This window comes from Bubalus kerabau, chromosome 14 (assembly GCF_029407905.1).
Source record: "Bubalus kerabau isolate K-KA32 ecotype Philippines breed swamp buffalo chromosome 14, PCC_UOA_SB_1v2, whole genome shotgun sequence".
Taxonomy (NCBI): domain Eukaryota; kingdom Metazoa; phylum Chordata; class Mammalia; order Artiodactyla; family Bovidae; genus Bubalus; species Bubalus kerabau.
The window spans coordinates 46963156-46979048 of NC_073637.1; the positions used below are offsets into that span (position 1 = coordinate 46963156).

Genomic DNA, 15893 nt, shown 5'->3' on the forward strand with positions numbered 1-15893 from the left:
GCTAACATCACAATGGTAGTTATACTACAATATACATGTGTATTAAATCAACACGCTATTTAAAAAAAATAAAAATTTAAGAAATACAACCAAAAAACAAATCAACATGTGTACGTCATTAACACAATGTTGTAACATTTAGAAAACTAAGATCATGGCATCCGGTCCCATCACTTCATGGCAAATAGATGGGGAAACAGAGGAAACAGTGGCTTATTTTATTTTTCTGGGCTCCAAAATCACTGCAGATGGTGATTGCAGCCATGAAATTAAAAGACCCTTACTCCTTGGAAGAAAAGCTATGACCAACCTAGATAGCATATTAAAAAGCAGAGACATTACTTTGCCAACAAAGGTCCATCTAGTCAAGGCGTCATTTATGGATGTGAGAATTGGACTGTAAAGAAAGCTGAGCGCCGAAGAATTGATGCTTTTGTACTGTGGTGTTGGAGAAGACTCTTGAGAGTCCCTTGGACTGCAAGGAGATCCAACTAGTCTGTCCTAAAGGAGATCAGTCCTGGGTGTTCATTGGAAGGACTGATGTTGAAGCTGAAACTCCAATACTTTGGACACCTGATGCAAAGAGCTGACTCATTGGAAAAGACTCTGATGCTAGGAAAGATTAAGGGCAGGAGAAGAAGGGGACGACAGAGGATGAGATGGCTGGATGGCATCAGCAACTTGATGGACATGGATTTGGGTGAACTCCAGGAGTTAGTGATGGACAGGGAGGCCTGGCATGCTTCAGTTCATGGGGTGGCAAAGAGTCGGACATGACTGAGCGATTGAACTGAACTGAAATGATATGTCAATTATATCTTAATTTTTTTTGAAGGAAAGAAAATAAAAAATAAGAAAATTTTCCATACCCTGAAAAAACAATTTGTTTAAAAGAAACAAACCTGAGCCCAGCTTTCCTGAACCAAATTCCAAAATACCCAAGTTAGGTGCTAATTTTCAGAATTAATACATTTGTAAATTTTCAGGTTATAATTACAAATATGCTTAATTTTTAAAGAAAAATTTTAAGAACCTGAATTTAGTGCTACTCTATTCGTTCAACTTGTTAATGCTTGAAATGGAAAGTGATTCAATTATATATCCTTAGATTATCTCTTGTTTACCTTTTTAAAAAATTCCTGAGCATTAAGTAATAACAATGAATTTTGAGTTTAAAACCCAAAGTCTTTGTTCTGAATATATTATTGACAAATTGAGCCCGTTAAATAAACCTGTTCCTTTGATTCAAAAAGGCAGTGGTCTACTTAAGGACTGTTTTGTTATTTTCTATACAGAGTAGACATACATGTACTAGTAGCTAAAATAAAAGCTTATCAAAACAAAGATAAGAAAGACCAGAGTCTAGTCTTCCTTGGCTGTTTTTTAGGATATTTTTCATGGAAGAAGCACATACTTTCTCAGTGAGAATCAAGATGCTGTTGCCAATCTGGTCCCTTGGAGGGTTCCATTGTCCCTAACAAGCAGCCCCTTTCAATTGCACCCTGGACACAAGTCCACCTGATGACACTTACCCTGCCCACGTGGCTACTTGCAACACACTTTTCTGCCCTCACTTCTGAGTTTGGCTTGAAAGAGAAGCTGTGGTGAGGCAGGTGGCTATAGTCAAATATATAACAAAATACAGGCTTCCCAAGTGGGGCTAGTGGTAAAGAACCTGCCTGCTAATGCAGGAGATGTAAAAGATGCAGGTTTGATCCCTGGGTCAGGAAAATTCTCTAGAGGAGGGCATGGCAGCCTACTCCAGTATTCTTGACTGGAGAATCCCTTGGACAGAGGAGCCTGGCGGGCTACCATCCATAGGGTCACACAGAGTGGGACACAACTGAAGCGACTTAGTATAGCACTTAACAAAATACTTTATAGAAATATCAAACTCTAACTTATTCTTTCTTTTGTGTAAGACTCAGAACAGAGACCTTTTTTCTCTCTTCCTTAACTTTTTATCCAAGAAGTTTCATCCTGAAATCTTCTGTTTTGGGGAAGAAATATGAGGCCTCTTTTTTTTTTTTAATGAATTATACTCAACTTATAATATTTTACTGGTTGCAGGTGTACAGCATAGTGAAACACAACAAAGGAATTTGTCAACAAAACAGAAAGGTAACCTACCGAATGGGAGAATATATTTGCAAGAAGGTTTTGTCGTAACAGCCTGACCTGGAAGATGTCCTAAAGCAAACCTCTAGAATGAGGGTAAGAGGAGGTTGATGGGTGAAGACAGGTTGAGAAGGGGCTGATTTTTGATAATAGTGGAAGCCCAAGGTCTCCTGTTGAGTAGAAATGCTGAATTCTAATAGGGGCACCCACAAGGTGACAGCTGGGTAGCAGGCTCGGAAGAGAACCTGCTCTGAAGGGCACTTCCACCTCTTCTCAGCCTTGAGGGACCCAGCTACCCACCACAGGACTTGGTGGGTGGAGTCCAGTACCAGGAGGAGTCCAACTGTGGTCCAAAATGCCTATCCCCTACTATCCTTAACTGCAGCAACATCCCTTTCTTGATCCTCATGAAAGGGAAGGAATTCTGCCAAACCTGAGTGAGATTGGGGAGATAAAGCTCACAGCCAGACTTGATTTGATTCTGAACAAATTAGAAAATGGACATTTCTTACACCCAAGGGTTATGTGGCAAATCCATTGTCACTACATGCACCCTGCCTCACCTGCTTCAGCTGGTTGCAGAGGAGAATCTTTAAACAAACAAATCTCAGCAAAAGTTACTGCTTAAAATGGTGTCTGTGTGGGCTTTCAGATTAAATAGTATTATACTTTCATTATTTTTTTAATGTATTAATTTGTTTTAATTGAAGGATAATTGATTTACAGAATGTTGTTGCTTTCTGCCAAATATCAATATGAATCAGCCATTCATTATTTGTTTATAGGATAAGTAGAATGGGACTCATGTGGTTTAAACTTTGTAAATCCCACTTTACATTAGATAGAAACTGGATCCTAAGAGAGTTGAGAGCTGTTTAGCTATAAGAACTAAAGGGGAGGGCTGCTTTGCCCTCCTGCAAGAAGACATCATCTGGTATAAGTCTTAAGGGGAGACTCAGCTCTGACCTCATCAATGATACAGGGCTGATGAGCGAGTCCACTGACATGGAGATCCAAATGCTAACAGCAGGTAAGAAGCCTGGTGTAAGGTTGAGCCCGTAGGCAGTAGGAGGAAGAAAGGTTTCAAGTGTGGTCTTTAAGGGGACATTTTCCCCTTTAGAATTGGCTTCTGCTATATACTGGATTCCTGAATGCTAATTTGAGACATCATAGGATTGTATGCATAGATTTTCCCAAATGCCTGAGATAATTCAATTCTATAAACACTTTTTAGGTATCTACTGTGTACAATGCTATGTGCTAGCCATCTGAGAGATGTATAAAGGTGAAAGGGATAGTCCCATTCTTTCTTTAGGAGCTCTCAATTTAATGGGAGAGATGGACACAGACATAAATCAGTCTAATACAAGAAACAATATGTCATATGTTAAAAGAAAGAAATGCTACTAGCTTACATCTATTGAGAGCTTTCTATGAACCCAGAACTAATCTAGTATGACATTTTAAGGTATATACTATTATTATCCCTACTTTACAGGTGACGGAACCAAAGTCCTGAGAGATTAAGAAACTTGCCCAAGATCACATGACTAAGAAGAGTAGATCCAGAATTTGAATCCAGAGACATTGATCCCAGAACTCAGGCTCCTAAACTCTAGGGTGAAATACAAGTACTGAATGACAGTAGAAGGAGGAGAAAGAGGTTAAGTTATTCATTAAGGAGAGAAGATACCAGGAGCCAATAAAGACTTCTAGAGGCTCTAACTTATTAGGAGAATAGGGAAAATGGGCAAACTATATATTAATTCCTTTTTTTAATTGGAGTATAATTGCTGTACAACGTTGTATTAGTCACTGCTGTACAGCGAAGTGAATCAACCATACGTACACATATATCCCCTCCCTCTTGAAGCTCTCTCCTTCCCCCATCCCACCACTCCAGGTCATCACAGAACACCGATTTGAACTCCCTGTGATTATACAGCAGCTTCCCACTAGCTGTCTGTTTCACACATGGTAGTGTATATATGTCAGTCCCAATCTCCCAGTTCCTCCCATGCCCCTTCCCTTCACCACGTTCACATGTCCTTTCTCTGCATCCACATCTCTATTCCTGGCCTGCAAATAGGTTCATCAGTACCATTTTTCTAGATTCCATACATCTGTGTTACTACACAACGTTTGCCCTTCTGTCTGACTTACTTCACTCTTGATGGGCTCTAGGTGCATACACATCACTACAAATGACCCAGTTTTGCAAACAAATTCCTTTTACTTATTTTTAGTCTAAATATATCAAAAGGCTAGCTTTTCAAAGAACAGAAAAAGCTGTCCTTCAATTATTACCGGAACCATAATTTTTTCCACGTATTTATCTACTAAAAAAATGCACAGCATGAGACTTGCAAGTTAAGTTTTATTGGGGACAAGATGAGGGCTGCAGCCCTGGAGACAGCACCTCAGACACTGCTGCACAGAGACAGTGGGAGAAGCTCAGTATGTAAGAGTTTGGTGAAGAGGGAGTTCAGTGCTATCAAGCATTTACTTTGGAAAAGGTTTTCTGCTAGTCATGAGGAGCTGATGTCATCATGAAGGGATTTAGTGATTTTCTAGATACGAAGAGATACAAGAATTGGGATCGTGAAATCTGTTCCTGAAAATATCTGTTTAAAGATTTGTTCTGCCAAAATGGCCACTTTGCAGTTTTTCTCATTATAAAATGTATATTTCTTCATCTTCATAATGATTGCATATTCATCATACTGTCTTATATACAATGATAGAGACACTTGGTTAGGTTGTGAGCAAACAAGGAAAGACAGTGAAGAAAGGAAGACCTCTAGTCACAGAGTCTGGGAATTCAACATCCCACTGTCTGCTTTAGGTAGATCAGCTCTCATTCTGGAGTTTCAGAAGCTGGGCATGTCCAGGCTCACCAGAGAAAGCTGTGTCAGTGTGGGCCCTGCCATTTTCTTCCTCCAGGACCCACGTGTTTATGACTGAATTCACTCCACAATTGTCTTCCAAGGGGGCTGAGTCTTCAGTCACAATAATAATTCCAAGGCCAAGCTACAGAGTTCTTAGCTATTGATTGTGCTATCTTAAACAGTTGAGTAATTTCCCTTGGGCCTGGCAGGTGAGTGGTTGCTTTCCTGATTGAGGTCAGTGGAGGAACCGCCTGACAAGCAGGCATCTAAGGTAAGCATGGTTGCTCACTGGAGCACATCACTTCTGGGGCAGAGGCTCCTGAGGACCTGCAGACTTTCTGGCATCAGAGAACCTCAGCAGTCGAGAGTCTAGCACTCCGAGAAAGCGCTCACACTACTAAGGGATCCTTGGGGCTGGGCTCTGTATGGCTGTGTACTTTGCGTTCACACAACTGAGAATTAAGCTGTGATTGCCGATTCGGGAGTAAGCAGTGAGCTGTGACTTGGGGTGACGCAAGGTCACTATGCGAGTGATGGCACCCCAAAGCAGGGGACACTGAGCTGGCGGGCTGGCTCAGGGTCACCAACAATAGTGTGACAGCTGAGGGCCATTCTTCTCCACTTCTGAGAAGGGGGTCTAGACCCTCAAGAAGACTCAGTTCAACTGAACACTGTCTAAAGAGCAAACGGTAATTATCAACACAGACACTCACACACACTCAGAAGTCAGGAAAGATGGTCTCTGCCAGCATGATTCACAGTCCTGAGATGGGAAGACCATCCCAGGTTATGGGAGTGGATGCTAAATGGTATCACAAGTGTCCTTATAAGAGAAGAAGTAGAGGAAGAGTTCCACACACACAAAGGAGAGGTGATATGAAGACAGGAGCAGAGATGAGAGTCATGTGGCCCCAAGCCAAGGAATGGCAGCAGACACCATCAGAATCCCACCAGCATCTAGGAGAGGCAGGAACAGGTTTTCCCCCAGAACCTCCAGAGCAAGAATGTTCCCGTGAACACTTTCATTTTGGTCCAGTGACATGGACCATCTCAGATTTGTGGCCATCAGAAGTATGAGAAAACAAATTCCTAATGTTTTTAGTCCCCCGAGTTGTGATAATTTGCTATAACAGCCACAGTAAACTAATATAGATTATCACCCACACACACAAGTGACTGAAGCCATTGAATTAAAAGATGCTTGCTCTTTGGAAGAAAAACTATAGCAAACCTACACAGCATATCAAAAAGCAAAGACATCACTTTGTCAACAAAGGTCCATATAGTCAAAGCTATGGTTTTTTGACTAGTCATGTACAGAAGTTAGAGTTGGACCATAAAGAAGGCTGAGTGCTGAAGAATTGATGCTTTTGAACTGCATCGTTGGAGAAGACTCTTGAGAGTCCCTGGACAGCAAGGAGATCAATAAATTCTAAAGGAAATCAGTCCTGAACATTCATTGGAAGAACTGATGCTGAAGCTGAAGCTCCAATACTTTGGGCACCTGATGCAAAAAGCCAACTCATTGGAAGAGACCCTGATATTGGGAAAGATTGACGGCAAGAGAAGAAGGGGATGACAGAGGATTAGAAGGTTGAATGGCATCACTGACTCAATGGACATGAGTTTGAGAAAACTCTGGGATATGTTGAAGGACAGGGAAGCCTGGTGTGCTGCAGTCCATGGGGTCACAAAGAGTCAGATATGACTTAGCAACTCAACAACAGCAACACATACAAAGCCTGGTTTCAGAAAGAAACTAGACTAATAAGTCATAGTTGGAAATAGTATGACCCTGGCATGGTGGTTGAATGTGCTCCTAAATGCATTACCCAGAAATCACAGTGCTCCTTGTTTGCAGTAAAGATGAACATGGTGAAGGAGTGAGCGTGAGTGAGTTGTTGTCATGGGGGTTCTACTAACAGAGCCCTCCAAATATGCATGAAGGCATTTTTGCTTGCCATCGACTTGTTAATGTTTTCACCTCCTAAAAATATTTTTAGTTGTTTCCTTTTTAAACATTTAGTGCTGACCTCCTAGTACAGCACTTTATATATGCATTGTACATTTTCTTCTCGTGTACTGTATTTAAGATTATCAGGAATTTTAGGAGATGGAAGGAAACTGGAGAGTTTTGCAAGCTCAGTGTATCTGTTTTACATCCTCCTTGTTGGACATATGGACTGAGTTTTCCAGACCTGCCCCTGTCCCTGGCCTCTGACCTCTGTTGGTTGCCATGTGGCCTCCCAGGGCAATTTGAAGACCATGTTAGAAGGGCTGGTAAACTCTCCAGTGCTGTAGTACTGCCTGATTATATTGTGTTCAGCTGTTTTCAGGAGGAGACTCTCTCTACTTGCACAGACAGCCTGCTAGAAGGCACACTTTATCAAATTATGAATGTTTCCTGTATCACCCTCAACTGTCAACCTCATTTTGATACTTAGTTCTCAAATTTGTAAACTGTTTCTTTCTCTCCTGAGCTTTCCTGCCTGCTTCCTTTTCTCAGATTCCAAAGGAATCTCTTTCAAACATAATTATAAAATCTAGTATTGTAAAGCCTTAGCCAAAATGTCTGGATTCCAGTTAGGCCATCTGATTTAGGTTAGAAGGTATGTGCCTATAGCTGATTCATATTGATGTATAGCAAAAACTATCACAATATTATAAAGTAATTATCCTCCAATTAAAGTAAATAAATTTTTTTAAAAATGGAAAAAAAGAAAGACAGCTTCTCTAGTAACTCAGAGGTAAAGAATCTGCTTGCCAATGCAGGAGACTCAGGTTTGATCCCTAGGTCAGGAAGATTTCCTGGGAGAAGGGAATGGCAGCCCTCTCTAGTATTCTTGCCTGGGAAATCTCACAAACAGAGGAGCCTGGTAGGCTACAGTGCATGGGGTCACAAAAGAGTCAGACACAACTTAGTGAATAACAACAATCAAGAAAGCATGCTTGTCATATTGGTAGATGGATTATAGCTGTGAAGGAAGACTCGCTCAGAGCTCCAAGCCGTTGTTATTTAGTGCACAGGAAGTTAGCAAATGCCTTAGCAGCATGCCATACTCAGCTCCCTACTGCGCTGCGGTGGAGGCTTATCTTTTTTTTTTCCCCTACAACTTGTTTAAAATATACGTGGCTTACTTCTTTCTAAGAAAAAACTTGTTAGGGTTTGAACATGAGGAGATATTGATTTCTTCTAATAACTGCCTCCAGACATACCATGTTGAAGCGTTCCTTTTCTTGAGGCCATATTTTAAAACTTCCAATAAATTTTTATTATTGCAGATGTCTTGCTTCATTTTTGAAGACTCATTTTTGTTCTTTCTAAAAAATTAAATCACTAACCTTTAAAAATTGTATAAAAATTTTATAAATGTTTAAAAGAGATACAAAAATTTAAATTAAATTACAAATTTAATTCAACATTTTCCCCCATGACCACAGCATTGGCAAGATCTGACTATACAGTTATGCTTTTCTTCGGGAGAGGGACATGGTTTGCTTTTTCTGGATCTTTTCCCTTTTCTAGTTGCTAGATCCTCCAGTGTCTTGAGAATAATAAATATCTCCTTACTGAACTAGGAGCGGTTGCTGGTGTCTCCCTAGTTGACCAGAGCTGCTCACTTGGATTATCGTCATTAGGAGAGGACAATTGCTCCAACCCGCCCTGCTCAAGCTGGGCTCAAGTCTTTTAAGCTTTTTTGTGCGTTGATGGTTCACTCTTGAGTTGGGCTCCTCTGCTGTTAACCCCCAGCAGGCACATTCACATGGGCTTCCTCTGCCTGTGCCTCTTTGCTTCCCCTGCTTGGTTTCCCAGAAAACTGTGAATCTCATCTTCTCTCTGCAGCAATCTCTAGGCAAAAATACATGGGATCCATCATCCTCACCTCCTGGAAACCCCAAAGAGCCCTGACTCCCCTCTTTACATGGCAGTCCCTGGGATGCTATGTCACTCCAGTGAAATTACCCTGGAGGATGGGACCATTTAATAAGTTCCTAAAAAGACATCTAATTAAAGGGGAAAATATCCATTCTTTTTTTTTTTTCCTCAGGCAGTGTCAAAAATGAGGATTCTCTTGACACATCTATCTCTTTGGGTTTTGGGAAACAAAGCATCCTGCTTTCTTGGCAAACTGCCCTTTCTGAAACAGACTGCCTTCCTAGAGTTTGTCACACTGACAGCAGTATGTCAGACAGAAAAAGAGAAGCATTGTGTAATGTCATTTATATGGGGAATCTAAAAAGAAATGATACTGATGAACTTATTACAAAACAGAAACAGACTCACAGACTTAGAGAACGAACTCATGGTTATCACGGGGGAAGGATAGGAGGAAGGGATGGTTAGGGAGTTTGGGGTGGACATGTACACACTGCTATATTTAAAATGGGTAACCAACAAGGACCTATTGTATAGCATGGGGAACTCTGCTCAATGTTATGTGGCAGCGGGATGGGAGGGGAATTTGGGAGGGGAGTACATGAAAGATAATATACATGGGATACATGTATATTACGTGTACGGCTGAATCCGTTTGCTGTGCGCCTGAAACTGTCAACATTGTTAATCGGCTACCTTGTTGTTGTTCAGTCATCAAGTCATGTCCGACTCTTTGAGACCCCGTGGATTGCAGCATGCCAAGCCTCCCTATCTCTCACCATCTCTCAGAGTTTGCCCAAGTTCATGTCCATCGAATTGGTGATGCCATCCAAACAGCTGAGTATAACTGGCTACACTCCAATATAAAATAAAAAGTTAAAAAATAATAAAATAAAACAAACTGCCTTCTCCCCTCTACTCAGTCATAAAATCCCTTAAGAAAGCCAGCTTCAACAGGGGTCTCTCTAGTTACCCTTTCTGGAGGCAGCTGACTTTAACACAGGCGCCTCCTTGAATTTGGTATTAGAACCATAGAATGACTTTTGTTCAGAACTTTGAGTTACCGAAATTTTAAACAACATGAAGAATTCCAGACAACATTCTATGTGTACATATATCATAAACTGCCAAAGGCATTTCTAAAATTGTTCCTTTTATAATAAAGCCAACTTCCTTTAAGCAGCAGTGTGTAATACCTGAGAGTTCCAGGCAGTCACACAGCAGTCACTGGAAGCGGGACCCTGGGACTCTCACCCGCGCCTTGTTCAGAGGCCACTCTCCCTGTTGGCTGGGCCCTGGCGTCAGAGGATTACCAGGCTCTGTGGGAGGAGTACTGCTCTATGTCTGCCACCATTTCAACATATGTTCAACACTGATTTCATAGTGACCATTTATACTTTCCAGACTCTGTCCATGAATATGAGTGAGAAAGACGTTTTGATGACGCACAAGATATTATGATTCACCAAGTATCTGAATCAAGCATGCAAGAAAATGTGCAAAACCAGAAAAGAATACTCGCAAGCTCTGATTTCTAAAACAATCAAGTAATGATATTTCCATAGTGATCCTTATTTTTTAATTTTTAAAAATATTTATTTATTCGGGTCTTATTAAGTTCCAGTGCACAGGATGTAGAGAGTACATACTCAGTAGTTGTGATGTGTGGGTTTAGTTGCCCCATAACACGTGGGATCTTAGTTCCGTGATCAGAGATGGAACCTGTGCCCCCTGCATTGGAAAGTGGATTCTTAACCACTGGACCACCAGCGATGTTCCTCCATAATAATTTTCAGAGCATGATAATTTGGGTGCCTAAATAATATAATAGAAATATAATAAATAGAAATAAGCAGGTATGTGTGTGCTAGTCACTCAGTTGTGTCCAACTCTTTGAGAGTCCATGGACTGTAGCCCTCCAGGCTCCTCTGTCCATGAGATTCACCAGGCTAGAATACTGGGACTGGTAGCCATTCCCTTCTCCAGGGGATCTTCTCAACCCAGGAACTGAACCCAGGTGTCTTGCACTGCAGACAGATTCTTTACCATCTGAGCCACCTGAGAAGCCTACATATTATTAAAGATTTTGTTCTCTTTGCAGTCAATGAAATAAAAATTATTTCCTTTATTTTTCTTTCTTCTGATTTTGATTATTTCTTTCGGCTACCACCAATTTGATCTGAGACCTGTTTTTGTAACTACTTAAATCAAAACATGCAGGCTGTAGTATCATCTCTAGTTTATCCATTAACATCATTTTAAAGGGCTTTAGGGTCAGATGTGCTTCAAAAAGGCTGACTTGTGGAAGTAAGACACTCCCTCTAGTGGATAAAGAGAGAGAAGAAAGTATTTGATTTCTTGATTTGAGGATTAGTTACAATTTCAATTTCTGACCACTAACTGCTTTTTGGCTTAGTTTTTCCCTAAGAAAAACACTCCGTTATGTTCCATTTACCAAGGCTCCACCAAGCAGTCTCTGCATCCTTTTTATGTCGTTCAGCAAACAAATATTTATTAAATGTTCTCCATGTGTGAACACAGTTCTAAGTACTAGGGATACAGAAGTGAATGAACAAAATGGTTGAAAATTCTGTCATTGAGGAACTTAAATAGATATTAGGTGACTTCTATGATAGATATTAGGTGACTTCTCTGGTGGTCCAGTAACTAAGACTCTGTGATCCCAATGCAAGAGGCCAGCTTCTGCCCTTGGTCAGGGAACTAGATCCCACATACAGCAACTAAAGAACCCATGTGCTGCAACGAATACCGATGCAGCAAAAAAAAAAAAAAAGAAAAATTAAATAATGTTAAATAATGTTCATTTTGTGTGTGTGTGTGTGTGTGCGCGCGCAAGCGCTTCCTACATGCCAAACTTCCATACGTAGTCACTGCTACTGCTGCTAAGTCGCTTCAGTCGTGTCCAACTCTGTGCGACCCCATAGACAGCAGCCCACCAGGCTTCCCCGTCCCTGGGATTCTCCTGGCAAGAACACTGGAGTGGGTTGCCATGTCCTTCTCCAATGCATGAAAGTGAAAAGTGAAAGTGAAGTCGCTCAGTCGTGTCTGACTCCTAGCGACCCCATGGACTGCAGCCTACCAGGCTCCTCTGTCCATGGGATTTTCCAGGTAAGAGTACTGGAGTGGGGTGCCATTGCCTTCTCCGATACGTAGTCACTAGCAAATATTATTTAACTGAATCCTCCCTAAAGCCCTACAAGGAAACTGAGAAGCTAAGAAATTTGCCAATATCACAGAGAAAGTGAGAGGTACATAGTAGTTTAGAAAGCATCCCTGACCAGACCACCTAGAAACTCTGAATCTAGTGGCCATTCTGATTTTCAGTATGACATCTAAAAAATATTGCCTTTCTTCTCCAACTAAGATGTATGCTTCCTGAGCAGGCACTCTGCTTGTTCATCCTCATAACCCAGCGCTTACAACCTGCCATGGCTGGTCCTCCAGAATAAATTGATTTATGATTTACTGATAATGAAATCAACAAACAAAAATTAAATTCAGGGACTAATCAATTCCTAAATCCTTCTCACCAATGTACTCTACAATACCATGAACATCCAAAAAATATAAAGTGTCTAATTAAAAAGTAGTCACAACCTAAAAGTTGAAAGTTATGTGTTCTTTGGTGGAAATTTTTATGGCCTCAAGCCTGGGAGACAGTGTCTCAAGTAACCCTGAGAGAACTGCTTCAAGGAGGTGAGAGGAGGAGCCAGGTTACATAGAAGTCTTACAACAAAGGGCAGGTAGTCTGAACATTAAAGATGATTGTTAATTAAAGAAAACCAAATATCCTAAGTTAAGAAATCTAGCGCTTTTCTTTTGTGTATGGAAAGATGCAAGAATTTGAGCAAGAGTCATCCCTTTCATAAGCATCTCATCTATCCTGGGGCCAGTAGCTCATGTTTTTAACATCCCGAGCTTCCTTGGGCTCACTGTTGGGAGTGACTGCAATCTGATGCTAGGGAGATTGCAGGTTCTCCTTCCTGAGTGCCCTTTGTTGATCAGTCTCTCAGTCCTGCTGGACTCTTGTGACCCCATGTCTGATGAGTCAGTGATGCTATCAAATTACCTCATTCTCTGTCACCCACCTCTCCTCTTACCCTTAATCTCTCCCAGCATCAGGGTCTTTTCCAATGAATCAGGTCGTTTCTAGTGATTCAGCTCTTCGCAGCACGTGGCCAAAGTATTGGAGCTTCAACTTCAGCATCAGTCCTTCCAAGGAATATTCAGAGTGTGTTTCCTTTAGGATTGACTGGCTTAATCTCCTTGCTGTCCAAGGGACTCTCAAGAGTCTTTTCCAGCACCACAGTTCAAAAACATCAATTCTTCAGCCTTCTTTATGGGCCAACTCTCACATCCATACATGACTGCTGGAAAAACCATAGCTTTGACTAGACGGACGTTTATTGGCAAAGTAATGTCTTGGCTTTTTAATATGCTGTCTTGGTTTGTCATAGCTTTTCTTCCAAGGAGCAAGCATCTTTTAATTTCATGGCTGCAATTATTGTCTGTAGTGATTTTGGAGCCCAAGAAAATAAAGCCTGCCACCATTTTCATTTTTTCCCAATCTATTTGCCAAGAAATGATAGAACCAGATGCCATGATCTTCATTTATTGAATGCTGAGCTTTAAGCCAGCTTTTTCACTCTCCTCTTTCACCTTCATCGGGAGGCTCTTTAGTTTTTCGCTTTCTGCCCTTAGAGTGGTGTCATCTGCATATCTGAGGTTATTAATATATCTCCCAGCAATCTTGATTCCAGCTTGTGCTTCATCCAGCCTGGCATTTCTCATGCTGTGCTCTGCATGTCAGTTAAATAAGCAGGGTGACAATATGCGGCCTTAATGTACTCAGATCCCAATTTTGAACCAGTTCATTGTTCCATGTCCAGTTCTAACTGTTGCTTCTTGACCTGCAAACATGTTTCTCTGGAAGCAGGTAAAGTGGTCTGGTATTCTTATGTCTTGAAGAATTTCCACAGTTCTCTATGATCCATACAGTCAAGGCTTTAACATAGTTAATGAAGCAGAAATACGTATTTTTCTGGAATTGCTTTACTTTTCCTATGATCCAACAGATGTTGGCACTTTGATCTCTGGCTCCTCTGCTTTTTCTAAACCCAGCTTGTACATCTGGACATTCTTGGTTCACGTATTGTTTAAGCCTAGCTTGAAGGATTTTGAGCATTACTTTGCCAGCATGTGAAATGAGTGCAATTGTGTGGTAGTTTGAACTTTCTTTGGCATTGCCTTTCTTTGGGATTTGAAAGAAAACCTACCTTTTTCAGTCCTGTGGCCACTGCTGAGTTTTCTGAATTTGCTGGCATCTTGACTGCATCACTTTCACAGCATCATCTTTTAGGATTTGAAATAGCTCAACTGGAATTCCATCATATCTACTAGCTTTTTTGGTATTAATGCTTCCTCAGGCCCACTTGACTTCACACACCAGGATGTCTAGCTCTAGGTAAATGATCACACCATCGTGGTTATCCAGGTTATTAAGACCTTTTTTGTACAATTCTTCTGTGTATTCTTGCCATCTCTTCTTACATCTTACACTACCTGAGTATTCTAGAAGGGAAGAAGAAGAGGTATATTTGGGTGCCCTTATGCCTCAGAAGGAGGAGCTACCCTAAGTCCGAGGTCAGGGGCAGAGGCCGGGAGGAGCTACCCCCTGCCAGAGGCCAGGGGCAGCAGCTGGGAAGAGCTACCCCACACCAGAGGCCAGGGGTTGCGGCCGGGAGGAGCAACCCCACATCCAAGTCCAAGGAGCAGTGGCTGTGCGGGCACAGGAGGGGCGAGAGGAGCTACTCCACATTCAAGGTCAGGAGGGGCAGCGGTGAGGAGTTACCCCTCGTCCAAGGTAAGGAGCAGCGGCTGTGCTTTGCTGGAGCAGCCGTGAAGAGATACCCCACTTCCAAGGTAAGAGAAACCCAAGTAAGATGGTAGGTGTTGCAAGAGGGTATCAGAGGGCAGACACACTGAAACCATAATCACAGAAAACTAGTCAATCTGATCACACAGACCACAGCCTTGTCTAACACAATGAAACTAAGCCATGCCCTGTGGGGCCACCCAAGACAGGCGGGTCATGGTGGAGAGGTTTGACAGAATGTGGTCCACTGGAGGAGGGAATGGCAATCCACTTCAGTATTCTTGCCTTGAGAACCCCATGAACAGTATGAAAAGACAAAATGATAGGATACTGAAAGAGGAACTCCCCAGGTCAGTAGGTGCCCAATATGCTACTGGAGGTCAGTGGAGAAATAACCCCAGAAAGAATGAAGGGATGGAGCCAAAGCAAAAACAACACCCAGCTGTGGATGTGACTGGTGATAGAAGCAAGGTCTGATGCTGTAAAGAGCAATATTGCATAGGAACCTGGAATGTCAGGTCCATGAATCAAGGCAAATTGGAAGTGGTCAAACAGGAGATGGCAAGAGTGAACGTCGACGTTCTAGGAATCAGTGAACTCAAATGGACCGGAATGGGTGAATTTAGCTCAGATGACCATTATATCTACTACTGCAAGCAGGAATCCCTTAGAAGAAATGGAGTAGCCATCATAGTCAACAAAAGAGTCCGAAATGCAGTACTTGGATGCAACCTCAAAAACGAAAGAATGATCTCTGTTCATTTCCAAGGCAAACCATTCAATATCACAGTAATCCAAGTCTATGCCCCAACCAGTAACGCTGAAGAAGCTGAAGTTGAATGGTTCTATGAAGACCTACAAGACCTTTTAGAACTAACACCCCAAAAAGATGTCCTTTTCATTATAGGGGACTGGAATGCAAAAGTGGGAAATCAAGAAACACCTGGAGTAACAGGGAAATTTGGCCTTGGAATACAGAATGAAGCAGGGCAAAGGCTAATAGAGTTTTGCCAAGAGAACGCACTGGTCATAGCAAACACCCTCTTCCAACAACACAAGACTCTACACATGGACATCACCAGATAGTCAACACCCAAATAAGATTGATTATATT

At 41.7% G+C, this 15893-nt stretch overlaps 1 long non-coding RNA gene across 1 annotated transcript in view; it reads left to right on the forward strand.

Annotated features, from left to right (window-relative positions):
* The window catches only part of LOC129626851 (uncharacterized), a 49689-nt gene extending 39986 nt beyond the window's left edge, over positions 1-9703 (forward strand). Inside the window, exons 2-3 of the long non-coding RNA XR_008702256.1 lie at positions 2071-2214; positions 9595-9703. This is a non-coding gene — a long non-coding RNA (uncharacterized LOC129626851). The remainder of the gene's footprint in view (positions 1-2070; positions 2215-9594) is intronic.
* The last annotated feature ends 6190 nt before the right edge of the window (positions 9704-15893 follow it).